This window comes from Camelus dromedarius, chromosome 26 (assembly GCF_036321535.1).
Source record: "Camelus dromedarius isolate mCamDro1 chromosome 26, mCamDro1.pat, whole genome shotgun sequence".
NCBI classification, from domain to species: domain Eukaryota; kingdom Metazoa; phylum Chordata; class Mammalia; order Artiodactyla; family Camelidae; genus Camelus; species Camelus dromedarius.
The window spans coordinates 22382005-22400787 of record NC_087461.1 but is presented as its reverse complement, the minus strand read 5'-3'; the positions used below and the strand labels follow the sequence as shown (position 1 = coordinate 22400787).

Sequence of the window (18783 nt, the reverse complement as noted above, 5' to 3'; positions counted from 1 at the left end):
GCATCTGTTACTGAATCACGTTTGTTTTCCCCCAGTTTCTAGAAAGGTTTTTTCAAGCCAAAAGGCTGAGATGCTGAGGTGAGCAGCAAAGAGGGGCTACAGAAGAACAAAAGATCTCAGATCTGCCTCCCCGAAGGCCAGGGGCTGGGGTGTTTATGGGATAAAGTAGTGGCTGGAGGGACTGAGCGTGGGAGCGTGGGGAAAGGTGTGGTCATCATCACTGTTCTGCCCAGGTGTGACTGAGCTACACCCTCTGCACATTCAAAAATGGGCGCCCTTAGCTGCCCCACGGATGGCGGACCTGCCGGCACCATGGATGCAGCTGCCCTGCTGCGCGCGTGACGTCGGGGCACAGAGGAAGCGGCCATTTCTACGCTCAGCGCTAAGAATGCTTTGTAGCCGGACAGTACGATTTTCTCCTTCCATAGAGGAAGGCTTGTTGTGAGGATTAAATGAGATGTATGACACATGGCAAGCTTCGGGCACAGTGGGATTGACTCAGAAAGGGTCTCCCTTGGTCATTCAGTGGGTCTGTCTCGGGGGGACTTTGTAGAAGAAAACTTCGGGCAGGTGCGACCTGCTTCCCTGCCTGAGAGCCGCTGAGCCGGTATCAGTGGCCTGTGTCCTGTCCAGACCCGTTCCTCCCTGTGCGGGGTCTGGAGCCACCTGGTCCATGAGCACTTGTGCTGTGAGGACCCTTGACAAGGAGCAGGAGGCGGTTTGGTCATTCTGGAAGCAGCGCCAAAGGGTTGCTCCTGGCCTTTGCCCTGTGGGTGAGGCAGAGGTCAGGCCCCTGTGTGGAACCCATCGATGGGCCAACCATAACCTTATAAATGATCATCCAGACCAGGGCCCTGGAGGGCAGAGGGGGCTGTGGCCCCCTGTCATGTGGAGGGCTCAGTTTGCTATTGAGGGTTGAACAAAAGCTGTAGGTGACTGGCCCTCAACCAGTGTGTCCCTCCCAGGGCATGTGGCAGGGGGCAGGTGGGAGGGGTCCCCATGCTGGCAGGGCAAAGGTTAACAAACCTGCTGTAGAAAAACATGGTTTGGGGGGATTCACTGATGAGATTCCATGTCTCAGGGAAAAAAAAAAAGGGCGCTCTTAGCACCATCTGAGGGTGGAGTTTTCAGCCCTCCTCTGACTTCAGACTCGCGCATGCCTGTTGGAGAGTCAGTGATCCTATCCAGTCTTAACTGGCTCAGCTTGACCGAGACACAGCTGGCCCCAAGTTCTGGGAAAACAACTGGGGCTACATGCCAGGTGGAGGGCATGCAAGTCTTCTGTAGCAACAATTAGAAGGACCTTGATTAGTGGAGGCAGGTGAAATGGACTTGACTAATGGCAACACAGTTTCACACCCAGTCCTGCTGACAGGACCGAATATGGAAGAAACACTACCAGGAGGCACTTGGGTGGCTCGTTTTGTTTATGGGACCTCCCCCCACTCCCTGGAAAGCTGGGAGTCAATGTCAGCTGGAAAACAAGGGGCTAGGACAGGATTAGCACCCGATCTTGGCAGAATGAGGAAAAGCCTGGCTTGGCAGTGGGCGGAAGGGGATTTATCCCAGGCTTGTGTTCATTTCACCAGACACCCATCTAGAAAGGGTATGTGAGGTCCTCACAGCACAGAACAAAACAGCAAGGATTCTCCTCTTCTACAGTTGGGACTAAGCAGAGGAAAACCAGAAACCTTTGCTCCTGGTATATGCTTGGAGCTCCCCTTTTTAAGCCACAGAGTAAATGAGTTTGAGAAGCTTAAGACTGCATCAACCAGACATGGTAACTTTTCCTAAAACCAATTCTAGTAGCACAGTTCTGTGGTTCAAACCAGCTCAAACTGTACCTGTGCAAAGCCTTTCCTTACTAACCCAGCGCAGCCTGAATCTCTCTCTCCTTCCCCTCAATTCCTGTACCCGCCCTGGATGCACAGTGCATCCTCCCCCTTGGCACTTAATACGAATTTCTGAAAGTATGATTTTTCCCATTTGTAAACATCCTGCCTTCCCAAATAGAGATGGTGAGACCCTTGAAGGTGCCGTCTACTCCTTTGGGCGCCCCTGCTACCCCTTTTGGTGCCATCACATAGCAGAGCCCTGCTATTTATCGCTTGCTCAATGTGAGCACCAAACTGCTCCTTTGGGAGCGCTCTCTCACATAAGAGAGCATGTCCCTCTTACATACACTTGGCCTGTACAGCCTTGGCATCTGTTTCGGGTTCCAGACATGTTTTTTTTTTTTTTCCTGAGTGTTCCAGCCACTTCTCACCCCTGGCACTCTTCACCAATACCTCTTCCAAATATGTCAGGAGGCAGGAGGCCGGGAAAGGAGATGAGTGTGACTGAGAAGTCTGGTTACTCACCAGAAGCTCCCCAATATGTTTGATTGTGCTGAGGTTGGTATCTATTTTTCAGTTTGATAGTCTTAAAAAATTTTTTTAAATTGTAGTAAAATGCATGTAACATAAAATTTACCACCTTAACCATTTTCAAATGTACAGGTCAGTGGCTTTAAGTACATTCACGTTATTGTGCAAGCATCACTGCCGTCCATCTCCAGAACTCTCTACATCTTGCAAAACTAAACCCCGACTCCTCATTTACCTCTCCCTCAAACCCCTGGTACAGCCATTCCACCTTTCGTCTGGGTGAATTTGATTTCTCTAGGTTCCTCGTGTAAGTAGAATTACACAGCCGGTATTTCCTTCTGTGACAGGCTTATTTCACTTAGCATAATGTCCTCAGGGTTCACCCATGATGTAGCAAGTGGCAGAACTTCCTTTTTAGGGCTGAATAATAGTCTGCTGAATGGACAGACCACATTTTGCTTAGCCATTCATCCATCTGTAGACATGCGGGTTGCCTCCAACTGATGTTGTGAATAAAGCTGCTGTGAATGTGATGGACAGGTAGCACCTCCTCGAGACCCTGCTTTCAGTTACTGTGGGTACATACCCAGAAAGTGGGTCATGATGGTAGTCCTGTTTCTAATTTTTTGAGGAACCACCATATTGTTTCCCACGACAGCTGCACCATTTTACATTCCCACTGGCAGAGCACAAGGGCTCCAGTTTCTCCACATCCCTGCCAACTCTTACTATTTTTTGGTCTTTTTACAGTAGCTGTCCTAGTGGGTGAGAGGCGGTGCTGGGTGAGATATTTCTGACCAAAGTAAAATTCTTAGCTCAGACTTGTAAGGACAGCTGAAAGTTGACCGTGACTTGACAATGACTCCATGATGGAACCCATTTCGAGGAAAGTTAGATTTAAACTAGGAAGTTAGACATGTCAAGAAGACAAGCTGGTGTCATGATGGGGGTGAAGATATATTTTAAAACTGTCTCCCATGTTTATGGGGGACCATGCTAATAAAGCAGGCAAGATTTCTGGTTGACTCAGTCAAAGGAGGAGCAACCTGCACGTGACGGGCAGCGATCATACGGCCTTCTTCTCTGAAGGGCAGATGCTCTTCCACGCCTGGATGCTTTGGAAGAGCAGGGACTCATGGGAAGGTGGAGGGCTTTGGGATTCCAGTTCTGCCACCTCCTAGCAAGTTAACCTCTCTGAACCTGTCTTCTCATCTCCAGAGCAGCAATAATTATGGTTGCCTTATTGGGTGATCAGAGGGAATAAATAGGCTAATATACTGTGGCGGGTACCACTGGGCTGCCTAGATTTTTTTCAGGGATTAAGAATATCTACCTAGCTGTTGGAAATGCTGTCAGCAAGTTTCCTTCAGCTATCAGCCCCTCAGGGATGGCCTCAGCTGCACAGCTGCCTGGGCCAAGGTCACGTCCCTTCCCCATACCCAACAGCTGGTCCTATGTGGTGGGTATGAAAGCTTATCCTTCTCAGCCCAGTTCAAGACTCAAAAGGGTCATCTCATCTTCAGAAAGTCTCTGAGGGTGCCTATTCCTCTACATTGTGCAAACATAGATAGTCTCAATCTTTATAATTTTTGATATCTAATAAAAAAGTGATACTTAACTGATTACTAGAATTTGTACTTATTTGATAATAATGAGAGTGAAGGTTTTTCTTCTATTTATAGACTATCTGTGACTGATCTGATGACCACCGGTCTCTTTTTAGGCCCAAGAGTTGACTTTATTCCATAGAGAAGATTTCAGGGGGAGGGTATAGCTCAAGCAGTAGAGCACATGCTTAGCACGCTTGAGGTCCTGGGTTCAATCCCCAGTACCTCCTCTAAAAATAAATAAACCTAATTACTTTCCCCAGCCAAAAAAAATTTTTTTTTAGAAAAGATTTCAAATAGCCACGATGTGGCTGGAATGTCTTGACAGATTAAGCTTCCGTTTCCCTCTCACTCATTTTATGCCTGACCTGGATATTGTAATTCCTGGCCTCGGGATTCGAACAGAAAGCAGAAGCAATGAGATATCAAGTCCCAAACTCACTGAGGGGCACTGTTGTATATGTCCTGCGAGGGAGGGGCTGTGTGTGTGTGGTGGGGTGGGCACAAGGGTTTGTGTTGGAGTGATGTTCAAAATAATCAGACACCGTGCCTACAGGGATGTGGCACGTCCTGATGGTTTGTGCGTTCCCTGAGCAGCGGACACCTCATTCAGTCCCCTGGAAGCTCCTGGGAAAGTGGCCAGACTCCACAAGGGTACTGAAGAAGGCTGGTGCTCAGGCACTGGACGCCTGGTCTCAACCGAGAGGCTGGTCCCTAAGCGTGGCAGGTGGCGCCTGGGTCCTGCAGGCTGGCTCAGTCGCGCCTGCTCTTTCTGGAACAGCACAAGCCCTACTCTCCTTCTGCGGTGCCTTGACTCTGAAAGACGCCAAGGCACTTTTACACGAGGTAGGTGGGTACCGGACCCTGAGGAATGACTGGGGTTGAATTTTCCACCTTCCAAAGGAATAGTCTTAGAATCAAAATTAATTTGCTTTAAGGGGAATAAAGAACTGCTGTATTTCCTATACCCCTGAGTTTGTGTGCTAAGATCACTGCAGAGGGGACTCCAGGAAGTCAGTCTGCCAGAATGAGGATGTGATAGAAGAGCTAAACAGATCAACCACTATACCAGCCTTCCTCTAGGGATCACAGCACTTACCTTCCGTCTGTGGTGGCCTGGACACCCCTACTCAGCCTGGTTGGGATGGGAAGGGATGACCCAGGTGGCTTATCCTCCCCAACCTCCCTGCTTCGTCCTGCCTTGCCGAAGAAAGTAGGTGGAGGTGGTGTCCATCTCTGTCATCATGTTAATTCCCTCCCTGTTCCAACCTGGAAACTTCTCCATCTCACAGTACTTTGGTCTTTGGCTAAGACATTGCCTTTGAACTTTCAATTCTATCTTCTTTCGAAGGACATGGTTGGTTCTGGAAGTTCACAGGGACAAGACTGTTCCAAATAAACACAAGCCACTCTTGGGCTTTAGCGGGTAATGCCATTATCCTGAACAAGGCAGGTCCCATACAGGCCAACCCCCTTTGTCACGTAGTTGGAAGAGGGTTGAGAAGGTTCCTACCTCAAATCACTTTCCACCCACATCTCAAATTCCACCCTAGCCATGAGTTTGAGGACCGAGCCTCCTTCTAGACATTCTCTTTTAAAACTCAAGTACCCCCAGAAGTCCGGCATTAAACCCCAGCATCCTGCCTGGATTGGAAGAATCAATATTGTTAAAATGGTCACACTGCCCAAAGCAATCTACAGATTTAATACAATCCCTATCAAATTACCCAGGGCATATTTCACAGAACTAGAACAAATCATAATAAAATTTATATGGAACCACAAAAGACCTAGAATTGCCAAAGCATTACTGAAGAAAAAGAAAGAGGCTCGAGGATTAACTCTCCCAGACTTCAGACAATACTATAGAGCTACAGTCATCAAGATAGTGTGGTGTTGGTACAAAAACAGACATGTGGACCAATGGAACAGAATAGAGAGCCCAGAAATGAACCCACAAACTTTTGGTCAACTGATCTTCGACAAAGGAGGCAAGAATATACAATGGAATAAAGACAGTCTCTTCAGCAAATGGTGTTGGGAAAACTGGACAGCAGCATGTAAAGCAGTGAAGCTAGAACACTCCCTTACACAATACACAAAAATCAACTCAAGATGGATCAAAGACTTAAACAAAAGACAAGATACAATAAACCTCCTAGAGGAAAATATAGGCAAAACATTATCTGACATACATCTCAAAAATGTTCCCCTAGGGCAGTCTACCCAGGCAATAGAAATAAAAACAAGAATAAACAAATGGGACCTAATGAAACTTACAAGCTTCTGCACAGCAAAGGAAACCATGAGTAAAACAAAACGACAACCTATGGAATGGAAGAAAATTTTTGCAAATGAAACTGACAAAGGCTTGATCTCCAGAATATATAAGCAGCTCATATAACTTAATAAGAAAAAAACAAACAACCCAACCCAAAAAATGGGCAGAAGACCTAAATAAGCAATTCTCCAAGGAAGAAATACAAATGATCAAAGGGACATGAAAAAATGCTCAATATCTCTAATTATCAGAGAAATGCAAATCAAAACTACAATGAGGTATCACCTCACACCAGTCAGAATGGCCATCATTCAAAAGTCCACAAATGACAAATGCTGGAGAGGCTGTGGACAAAAGGGAACCCTCCTACACTGCTGGTGGGAATGCAGGTTGGTGCAGCCACTGTGGAAAACAGTATGGAGATTCCTCAAAAGACTAGGAATAGACTTACCATTTGACCCAGGAATCCCGCTCCTGGGCATATACCCAGAAGGTACTCTACTTCAAAAAGACACATGCACCCCAATGATCATAGCAGCACTATTTACAATAGCCAAGACATGGAGACAACCTAAATGTCCATCGACAGATGACTGGATAAAGATGAAGTGGTATATTTATACAGTGGAATACTATTCAGCCATAAAAACTGACAACATAATGCCATTTGCAGCAACATGGATATTCATGCAGAATGTCATTCTAAGTGAAGTAAGCCAGAAAGAGAAAGAAAAATACCACATGAGATCGCTCATATGTGGAATCTAAAAAAAGAACATAAATACAAAACAGAAACAGACTCACAGACACAGAATACAAACTTGTGGTTGCCAAGGGGGAGGGGGTGGGAAGGGACAGACTGGGATTTTAAAATGCAGAATAGATAAACAAGATTATACTGTGTAGCACAGGGAAATATATACAAGATCTTGTGGTAGCTCACAGAGAAAAAAATGTGACAATGAATACATGTATGTTCATGTATAACTGAACTCTACACTGGAATTTGACACAACATTGTAAAATGACTATAACTCAAGAAAAAAACGTTAAAAAAAAAAAAAAAAACACCCAGCATCCTGGAGGGGCAGTTCTTTACTGATAGGAGAAATGGAAGAGCCCTTGAAAACAAAGGAAAGATTAAAAGATGAGGACAGAAAAGTGAAAGGGAAGAGGGTCACAGGAGGTGTGTAATGATGACACAAAGTGACATAAGCCAAAACTGGCTCTGAGCCCGTGTGCACCAGAGCAGCTGTATCTGCTTTCAAAATCCTGAGAAACTGTCATACGTGGGTTGACAGCCACTGTCCTGAACACCTCCACCACCACCCCTCATGCCAGTATTGCCTCTCCAACCCGGCCACTCCAGCCTCTCTCCTGGGAGCCCTCCCCACCTCTCCCCAAATCCAGGAGCTAAAGGGATCATGCATGACAGATGCACCCCAGCACCATGGACATGCCAAGCCTCACTGGTTATTCAACACCTTAATAGGTTGACAATAAAAGCAAGTCTCAGAATAAATTCTGCTACTGATTCAGAATTTCCCCTTTCTGTCCTTTGCCGCCCTGGGGCAAGAAACAGAGATCCCAGAGCACGTGAGTCTTCTCATTTGACCTGACAACAAAGTCCTTGTGAATGAGGGTCCCTGGACCTAGAAGGCCACACCTTTGGGGTTTGGGGGCTGGGTTTGCTTCTGTGTGGTGCATGCCAGGAGAGCTGGGCCCACACGCTCATTTTAGCCAACTGCAACTCTTAGACAACACTGTATTACAGATGAAAAACTGTCTCCATCTTCCCTGGTGGTAACTGTAAGTCCTCTGGTACAGATTTAGATAAGTATTGAAAGCACTTGAATGTGAAGTCCTGGTGGGGATGCTTCACATGCTGACTAATCACTCCTTGGGTGCAGATTAAACTTAATTAACATGCACTCACATTCTGCACTGTTTCTTTTTTAATAACAGCTTTATCGAAATGTGATCCACATATCACAGAACTCACCCATTTAAAATGTACAATTCAAAGGCTTTTAGTAGATTCACAGATATGTGCAACCATCACCATAATTTCAAAACATTTTGGTCACCCCAAAAAAGCAAGCCTGCATGCACACAATTCTCTTGAGAACTGTTATTTCTTGGAACAAGGTGTTGGGCGGAGAGAGGAAGGAACAGGACTTGTTTCATTTACTTGATTTTGATTTGAACCAGGCAAATGCATTACCCATTCAGAAACTAAAATAAAATTTTAAATGTTAAAAAATGAGAGGGAAGAAGCTGAGAGTGACTCCGAGACGGTCACTGAGCGGTGCAAGCAGAACCCTCACGGCCCTTCTGCAGACTTCTGCCCTTGGTCAGGTGTCAGTGATCTTTTTCTGTCAAGGGCCAGAAAGCAAATATTTTCAGCTATACGGTTTCTGTTGCAACAGCTCAGGGAGGCAGAGACAGCACACATGTGGGCAGGCACTGGCCACGAGCCAGTAAAACTCCATTTACAAAACCAGGAGGTCGGCCAGGTTTGACCTTGACTGTTATTTGCCACCCTGCTCTGGATGAAAATGTAGAATCAGCAAAGTTCAAGTTCTCTGTACCTTGGCAAGAAGCACCTGGCCCGGCGGGAGCAGTGCTTCGGGTCGTCCACACCTCACTGCTTCTTAGGATAAACCAGAAGGCGCCGTGAGCCTGGCCCTGCCCAGTGCAGCGTGCAGCCTGCTTCCACGTGTGACGTACAGCTGCAGCTTTTTCCCTTTTCTTTTAAAACATTGAGATATAACTGACCTGTACCATTGCATTAATTTTAGTGTACAACACAGTGATGACTTACGTACGTACTGGGAAATGACTACCACAATGAGCTTAGCGAACGTCCTTATTTCTCCCCTTGATGTGGTGCACTGTGAATCTCGATTAAGTTTGGGACACTGTGTGAAGACACTCTCCCGACCTGCGGTGTAACCTGGAGCCCAGAAAGGAGTTGCTCGGAGGTGCGGTGGAGATGTTGATGTATTCATGGATTCCACTTAAATACACGCATCAGTATCCGTCAGAAATCTTGGTAGCAAACAACAGAAACTGACCCTGACTGTGGGCAACAGAAACAGACTGTGTTGGCAGGCTCTCTGGGTGGGGCTCAGAGAGGTGCTGGGCAGCCGGGAAGCCAGGTGTGTGCTGGACAGAAGCACATGCGAACAGACAGGCTGGGCCAGTGATCATGGTGACCCGTGTGACCCTTCCTACCCCGACCCCTGGCCCTGGGGCTCCTGCACTGCAGCCCAGCCCTGGGGACACGCTCTAGGGACACAATGTGAGCCACATGTCACCCATTGGCTGCTGCAGAGGTGGAGAGAGAGAGAACAGGGGCCCTTCGGTTTCTGTGCTCGGGGGTGTCACCACCTCCTCAAGACCACACATCATGGTGGCGCTGGGACAGTCCTAAAGCAAGATCAGGCTGTGAAGTGGAAAAGGGCAGTCCAAGAGTCCCTGTCGGCTATGACACGCATCCAGCGTTGACCCACACTCTGCGTTTCATCGAGTGCTTGCTCGAGGAGGGCGGAACCCTCTGAGGGAGACACAGAAAGGGCTGTGACAGAGGACACCACGTTTGGGTTCTGACTGACTCAGTCCTTTCCCAGATGACCTGTCGTGGCCCTCATGTGACAGGCCTATCACCTGGCACAACGTCAGACCTCTGGGAAGTGCACTATGGTCACCGGTCCTTCTGTTCTGGCCGGGTGCAGCCAAGCTGCCGGGGTGACCCAGTGTGGGGTCACTGAGAGTAATTTCGCAGGAAGCCTCAATTTCTAAATAAAAGAAGGAAACAGAACAGAGTAGGTAAATCGGAGAGAAGATCTGGGAGCACCGCACGCAGTAAGGGAAAGCAGTGTCTCCATTTTAAATGTTCATGTGTCCTTTGGGTCATGATGCCAACTGGATTATCTGCTGTTGGATGTGGTCACAAAGCACAGAGTCCACTAGCTGGTGACGCACACACTGTGGTAGTGTACTCAGGTGGCCATAACAAGTACCCCAGACCAGGCAGCTTAAACAACAGAAAAATGTATTCTGTTCTGGGGCCAGAAGTTCAAGATCAAGGTGTCGGCAGGGCCGGTTCCTCCCAAGGCCTCTTTGCGTGGCTCGCTGACGGCCGCCTTCCTCCCGTGTCTCAGATGGTCTTCTCTCTGTCTGTGTCCCCATCTCTTTTCTTATAAGGACACCAGTCACGTTGGATTATAGCCCATCCTAACGACCTTATTTAATCTTAACTGCCCCTTCAATGACCCTATGTCCAAGTACAGTCACATGCTGAGGTGCTGAAGGTGGGGGGAAAGGAAGGAGTTGGCAGTTACTGCTCCGGTGCTCCCCCCTCCCCCCACGGCAGTGCTCCAGGGGCTGCTCTTCAGATGTCCCTGCGACTCAAGCCGCAGCTGGAACAGCATCACACCAGCCACCTGGCGTCTGCTGCCTCTCCCTCTGGCTGCACCTGTGCGCCCCCTCCCTCCCTTCTGTCTTGGGGTGGGGGGTTTGCACTCGCCAACAGAGAGTCAGTGCACAAGCTTTTGCCTCCAGCTCTGCGGTTTAAGGAGTTGGGGCTCAGAGAAACATTTCCTGTCACACATCCCTGGGTTCAAGGAAAATAAACCACAACCTACGATTTTCTTTGTGATGATGAGTAAAGACGCTGGCAAGTATTCTGAGTGTGGCGTGATAGAAAGGGTCTGGCTTGGAAATCAGAGCTCCTGGATTTTCCAGTCTCATCTCTTGCACAAACCAACTGAATAGCACAAAATGGAGCAACACACACTTCTCCTCTTGTGTCACAATGGTGAGAATTAATAAGCATTATAAGTAGTGCTTGCTGAATGTCTGCTACACTATGTGATCTCTTTTGATATTCCACCAACAAGCTGGATATTTTTACTTTCAAAGACAGGCCTTATTACTTCCAGTTTCCAAATGAGCACTCTGAGACCCAGAGAGGGTAAGTAATTTACCCAAGGTCACACAGCTGGTTAGTATCAGAACCAGGAATTAAATGCGGGTCTGTCTGACCTCCAAGCTCACCTGTCGCTGTACTGACCTGCGTGCCAATGAGGAAATGCATGTGAAATATGACCGAATGTTAAAACTCCATAAAACATAATAAAATAAAATGTACTCTGGGAGTTGAAGACACTGCTGATCACATTTATTCTCATAAAGTCTATGTTCTTTGAGGCCTTTTGTTCTGGAAACGAGACACAATGGCAGTGAGTCAGAGAGACAAAAATTGGGTCTTTTATTTATATCCTTTGGGCCCCTAACTCCTCTTTCCACTAGAGATACCTCCAAACTCCATCCTTGCCACAATTTTTAAAAATTGTCTCAGGCCAGTAAACAAAGATTGGCTGTCTCTAAACTACAAGATGTATAAATTATACCAAGAAAGACCAGTATTCATGAAATAAAGGGATCATGATTTTAGTAAAATAAAGACATATTAATAAAACTGTGATCATGTTTGAAACCAAGTTACCAAAATTGCAGCAGCAAGGCTGAAGCTCCCGCAGCATCAGCCACTTAAAAGTTCCAAAGTATCTGCTCTGGGCTGAACTGTGTTCAGTTTGCTGGGGAAGTCAGAGCCTCCAAGGGTCCAGTTTGGCCAGTCAGCGCCTGGTATGGAGGCACCGTGGTAGTCGATCATTTTTGAAAAACATCAATTTTTCCTTCAACCAGGGACAGCCGTAGCAGCTAACACTTGTACTATGACTTACTACGTGCCAAGCGCCATGGTAACACTTAATTTGTATCAATGCTTTTAATTTTCATAACAGCTCTACAGTGTAAATGCAATCATCATCTCCATTTTACAAATGAGAAAACTCAGGCACAGAGAGGTAAAGCTGTTTGCCTAAGGTCACACAGCTAGAAAGTGGTGAAGCAATGATTTGAACCCCAGCAGTCGAGCTCTAGAGTCCTCATCACCTTGTCATTGGAATAATGCATTAAAAGATCATATATAATATTGTTTATGAGTTTTTTGGCTTCGTTGCACTTGGAAAGACTTACAAAGGGGCACCTGGATAGAGTTCCACCAACCTTTGAATAACACAGCCCTGCCTTAACTCCATGGCTGCCCAAGCAGAGTGAGGAAATTGAACTTTCTCTTCACCAGGTACCTTGGAGAATTCCCCCTGGTCTTGAACTTGTATTTCCTGGTCTATGGGCACTTCCCAGACCAATGTCAGAGCCAAAGAAACAAAATCAAAAAACAAGAGGGTCCCCAGCTCTCCTCAGGGACTCCTCCCTTAAAGGTCCCCCTCTGACAGGCTGGAGGTAAAAATTCCAGTTCTGTTATTTACCCACCATGTCAGTCACTTAACATCTCCAGATCTCAGTTTCTTTATATGTAAGGTAGGGTTTCATGAAGTGGTCTTGAAGAATAAATATGAGTGTTGGACCTACTTCTCTTCTGCTCTCACTGTTTGTGAGAAGCCTATTCAGACTTCACTTGGTAAAGAAGATCTTAAAAATGAGATCCATGTTACCAAGGAAAACAAAGAAAATCACCCCAGATCAGAAGAGGGGTACCTCAACCAGCTTCAGTGAGGGTGACACTTGGGCCCATAATCTTGTGTTGGTCCCTTGTTGCTCCAAGGGACCAGGCATCTTCCTCCAAAACAAAGACAACAAAAGCAAAAACATCCACATGTCTTCCATCATCCAGGAGTGGGAGGCCCTCAGACTGTTCTTATTTGTTCCTCATAACTTTTTTTTTTTTGAAGCAAGAGTTACACATACAGTAGTGATGATCTGCTTGTTCATAGGACATTTTGCCTCCTTTAAATTCAGGTTCCTTGAAAGGGATGTGGAAAACCTGGGCAGTATGAGTGGGAATGAAATAATGAGAGGGTTGGAAACTAGGATTTAACAGCTGGCAAAGAAAAGATCTGGGGCTGACCAAAATTTTGAGTGATCTGAAAAATTTATGTATATTCCTTCCACACTTTTGACTCAACCTTCAGAATTTCACTCCAAAGAGTCTCACAGACTCCCAGTCACACAAACTCCCTTTCATACATCCTTCCACAGAAGACTTCACTCACACAAGTCCACATTCACCAACCTGTTAAAGCTTATACTGTTCACACAGACACCTTTTCATGTGTTCCCTCTATAGAGGAACCCAGACATCAGCCAACATGTGTGCATGTACACATGCACTCACACCGCACACCAACAATTTAGTCCTCATCCTCTCAGATTTGCTGGACAACGATCCTGTTTCTCTCAACTTTCATCCAAGTTCCCCGCATAAATCCCTTTCAACAGGTGTTTATTGAGTGATCATGATGTGACCCCCGGGAGCAAGAGAACTGAATAAGATGTGGTCTTTGCTCTCAAGAAGCTCAAAGTGGACTGGAGAAGGTGGCAAGGGAGGGAGGGAAACCATGTGAAAATCTAAATGCATGGGGTGAGGCTGGCCCAGCAACTAAGAAGCGGGGCGTGAGGAAAAGCAGGCAAAGGGGACAGAGAAGGAGCGGTCAGGAAAGGGAGGCATTGAAAAGAAGAGGGGCTTGGGAATAGCCTTGAAGAACTGAAAGACTTTGACAAGTGGGCAGCAGGAGAAGGATGCTCACCAGAGAGAGAATGAGAAGAAAAAGAGAATCTGCATGGCATGGCAAGGGTGTGGTGTGCCAGACGGAGGGGGAGGGGGTTGGAGCAGTAAACAGGGACAGAAGATGATAATCCTTTTATACCATTGCAGAGTAATTTGGAATTCATTCACTATCCAGTGGTGAGTCACTCAGGAGGCTTTTGGTGGCAAGTGACAGAAAAATCGACTCTGGAGGTTTAACCAATAAACAAAATGGATTAACTCATACACCTGGAACCCCAGACCAAGAAAAACACTCAGTGTCATCAAAGGCTCAGGTTATTTTCGCCTGTTTCCTGTCCCATCCTCATCGTGTTGCTCACTCTTCTCATGATCACAACACGGCTGCAGTGGCCTCAGGCACTGTGTCCTCACACAGCGACATCCAGAGGCAGAAAAGAATGATCTCTCTTTCATGTATCTCCTTCTCAGGACTCAGAATCCTTTCTTTGTGTCTCTTTTTAAAAACTAAGAATCTGTTCCCAGAATTTCCCTCATTCTAGCAAGCCTCCTCTCACCCTTCAAGTTCTTATGCCCTTTCTTAAATTAAGGATTAGCAAGAGGATTACTTGATTGACTTGTTTAATAAAGACCCATGCCCTGGGGCTGGAGATGAAGTTCAGGGGTCTCAGAAGCCAACAGCCAACAGAGAACTAGACAAAATCCTGGCTCTGTTGGCAAAGCAGGGGCTGCAGCTGCCATCACTGTGCTGTGCATCCCAGAAGGGTTTTAGTTGGTCATGAGGTATGATCAGATTTGCACTGTAGAAAGAGGAATCTGACTATAGTTTACAGGAGAGGTAAGAGAGAGAAGAGTGAGACTAGAGATAGGAAAACCAGTGTCAGAGGGTTTGAAATGGTAGCCTCTATTACAGCAAATGCATTCAGAGAAAAGGGACAAAAGTGGATGGTACTTGAGACCTGGACATGATGGAAATTAGATACGATAATGATGAAGATGGAGCCCAGGTGACCCCTGGTCCCTCGGGGGACTCCCACTTCCCTCTGCCGAAGTAACCTGAGACGCCTCAGCAGAGCACTTTGGAACTCTCCAGAAGTAGGGCTTTCTAAACCCTTAGAGAGCCCGAGTACCAGATGTATGCAGTTGACCAGGTGTATCTGATTCTTTCTGCTGGGTGTATGTGGTTGACCAGATGTATGTGGTTCGTTCCACCATCAACTCAACTTCCTTTTTTGAATTTTCTAACCTACTGGCAACTCCTTCCCAATCTCCTTTGCTGGTTTCTCTTCATGTCCCTGATCTCTGAATCTATGCCTGCCTTAGGCAGCTCAGACCTTTTCTCTTCTCTCTCTCCTCATTCTTGAGGTCAGAGAACTTCAGATGGGGATACCTGAGGTCTTCCTAGATGTATGGGCCACAGAGAGTTTTACAGGGATTAAGGTCTAATTCCTCAACTCACATAAGTCCTCTTTTCTCAAACTGCTCCGCCCAAAAACATGTCCTGACAGAAGTGTGGGTTCCCCTCTCCCCTGTTTACTTTTTAACAAAAGACCAGCACCTGCTTATCAACCTTCCTGAATCTTAATGAGGTTCATTGTTCTAGGGCGTAAAACTGCTCAGAAGCAATAGATACCCCTGCAGTTAAGTCTGGTGAGAATAAAGCAAAGAGAATGTCAGAGAGAAAAGGTGGGTATGATTTCATCCCAGAGACAAACTCACGGCAAGGTCTCTGTGCCTCACCTGGAAGCAGAACTCATAAGTGAGACGGTTGTCTCAGGATCTGTATTAGCAGATTTAAAGTCCAACTTTTAATGACAGAAAGTCTGTGTAGGCAGGTCTGACTTCATAATGAGGGGACACAATGCACTTTGCAATTTGGTGAGGTGGCAGGCTTTTCCCCAAAGTAATGAGCAAAATATGCAGTTACAGTATTTGATAAAAATACATGTAAGGCAAAAAAAATTATAATATGCATATACATGTGTAAGACATACTTTTGATAATTTTTTTGTTAAAATCTTTTACTGGCAAATGTTTAATAATAAATAATTTTGGAAGTCTTGATAAACTCCTTCTTATTCCATTTTTCAGAAGCTGGGAAAGCAAATTACTTTAATGACAGGTAACAAATCCTTTTCCAACTCTGGTGGTTTCCAATGCTGTGCTCTCATCAAAATTGAAAGAAGATGTAATAGATCTGTCAGCTGATAGGTCCTTAAAGAATAATGTACGATGATGGATCACTGTGATCTTTGACATATAACTCAGAAGACTTTCAAAGAATTTCAGAAAGTGACATTGCTACAATAAAACTCTTTGACTCATCTATTTATTTATGGGAAAAGGCTTCATCAGCTCTTCTATCCATGACAATAATAAAACAGGAAGAATACTGCTGATCTTGTCTCAAGCTAGCAATAAGTAAGAGTCATAATCTAATTTGCAAAGAACAACTACACCCAGTTCATGAGGAAATGTTTAACGATTAACACCAATAAATAACCATTTGTCTTTATCATATAATAGATAACAGCTATGCTATTTGACTAGCTATGCACTAATATCAGTTGTAATAACAACTCAATCAAGAAAAAAATTAACATTAAGGACTATGGTTTCAGAAAAATATATATATATACTGGCAGAAAAGTATGACAGAACGATAAATGAAAGACTGGCAAGCTTAAAGGTATATTGCATTAGGAAAATATTTGGTGAAGAAGTGGGATGAAAATGCCTAGGGCCTTGGCATTTGCTACGTCATCCCAGCAGACTGGAGATAAGAATTCAAAGGGGAAAAGGGGAACAGGTAAAATTTCCAACTGTAAAAGAGCATTCAAGTATTTTTTTTAAATGAATGGTGGAGGCTATAAATCACTATCATATTTGGATTCCCTTGGATACATTTAAAAGAGAGCAATGCAGCAATTTTACTTAAAAATATTAATGACTATAATATCTCTAAAATTATTTGTAATTATTTAAGCTTACAACAAAACTATAAATAACTTAAAGTACATGAGGAGAATCATACTTCTTCAAAGTTCTTTTAGAAGCTAATTGACATTTATAGAATATTACTCTCAACAACTGCAGAAGTCACGCTTTCTTTGCAAGTGAACCCAAACTTTTATCAAGATATACCATATGCTGGTCATAAAACAAGTCTCAATAAATTTCAAAGGACTAAAATCACACTAAATAAATTCTCTGATCATAATATCAGGAGGCTATCTGAATATCTGGAAAATCCTCAACTACTTAGAAATTAAACAATAGACTTTTAAATAACACACAAGTCAAAGAAATCACAGAGGAAATTAGAAAACATTTAGAAATGAATGACAATAAAAACACAACATATCAAAATCTGTGGCATGCAATTAAAGCAGTACTGAGAAGGAAATCTATGATTTTAAGTGTTCATATCAGAAAAGAAGAAAGAAAAGAAGTAAGCTTAGATCAGTGATTTAAGTTTCCCTCTTAAAAGAAGCTAGAAAAAAATAAGACCAATTAAACAAAAAATGTAAAAGAAAAGAAATAATAAAGAGTGGGAGTCAATTAAAGTGGACAAGCAACAGGGGAGAAAATTAATGAAAAAAAAATTGGTCCTTTGAAAGGATTAATAAAATCAATAAACACTTAGCAAGACTGATAAAGAAAAAAGGAAATTCAAATTTCCAGTATTAGGAATGAAAGAGGGAACATCAAAACGTCATAGAAACATAAAAGGTCAATGATAAGAAATTATGTACAGTAAGTCTCTGCCAGTAAATTTGACCACTTAGATAAAACGGAAAAACCCTTCGAAAGATACAAGTTTGTGAAAGTGACACAAAGGTAAATAGAAAATCTGAACTGCCCTGTATCTGTTAGCAACACAGACACTGTAATTCTAAACTTCCCACAAGACTGGCTCCAGGCTCAGAGAAAACTCACGCTCAGTGATGACTTCACTGGTGAATTTTATCAACCATTTAAAGAAGAAATAATATGAATCTTACACACACTCTTTGAGAAAATAGAAGAGTAGAGAGAATACTTCCTAACTCATTTTAGGAGGCCAGTATTACCTTGCTATCAAAAAGAGTAAAAGATATTACAGGGAAACTACAGACCAATACCCTTGAATGTAGGTGCAAAAATCCTGAACAAAACATGAGCAGTAGAATTCAGCAATAAATAATAAGGGTAATTCAGTATAACCAAGTAGGATTTGTCCCAGGAATACAAGGTTAGTTTTAATGTTTGAACGTCAATCAATGTAATTGATCACAGTAACAAAATGAAAAATCACACAGTTATCTCAATAGATGTAGTAAAAGCATTTGACAAAACTTAGTAACAATAACAAACTTCCTAGGGTACTAAGAATAGAAGGAAATTATCTCACTCTAACAAAGCACATCTGCAAAAACCAACCTCTAACATCCTACTTAGTGATGACAGACTGAACACTTTTCCCCTCAGACAGTGTTCTAACATCTCTATGCATTTTAAGCTTTAGCCATCGCAATAAGGGAAGATAAATTAAAAAAATACAGGTTAGAAAGAAAGATAACTGTTTTATTCACAAACAACATCACCGTGTACATAGAAAAGCCTAAAGAATCTATTAAAAAACCACTATTAATAACAGAATTTAGCCACGTTGCAGGATAAAAGCTCAATATATAAAAATAAATCGCATTTCTATATATTAGCAGCAAACAGAAAATTAAAAAATTTAAATTCCATTCAAAACCCATAAAATACTTAGAGATGAATCTAACAATGGCTGTGTGGGGCCTCTACACTGAACCGTATAAAGTATTGCTGAGAGAAATTAAAGAAGATCAAAACAAATGGACAGAGAGATCATGGCCATTGATTAGAAGACTTAATTTTGTCAAGATTGCAGTTCCCCCCAAATTAATCTCCCTAAAGCGTTACTAT

General features: G+C 44.1%; 1 protein-coding gene and 1 non-coding gene across 2 annotated transcripts in view; one reads left to right on the top strand and one right to left on the bottom strand.

Annotated features, from left to right (window-relative positions):
- The window catches only part of MCM10 (minichromosome maintenance 10 replication initiation factor), a 98720-nt gene that overhangs the window by 6352 nt on the left and 73585 nt on the right, over nucleotides 1-18783 (bottom strand). The window lies entirely within an intron of this gene.
- LOC116150605 (small nucleolar RNA SNORA43) lies at nucleotides 292-409 on the top strand. The gene has a single exon (XR_004134337.2). It is a non-coding gene; the product is annotated as a small nucleolar RNA SNORA43 (small nucleolar RNA).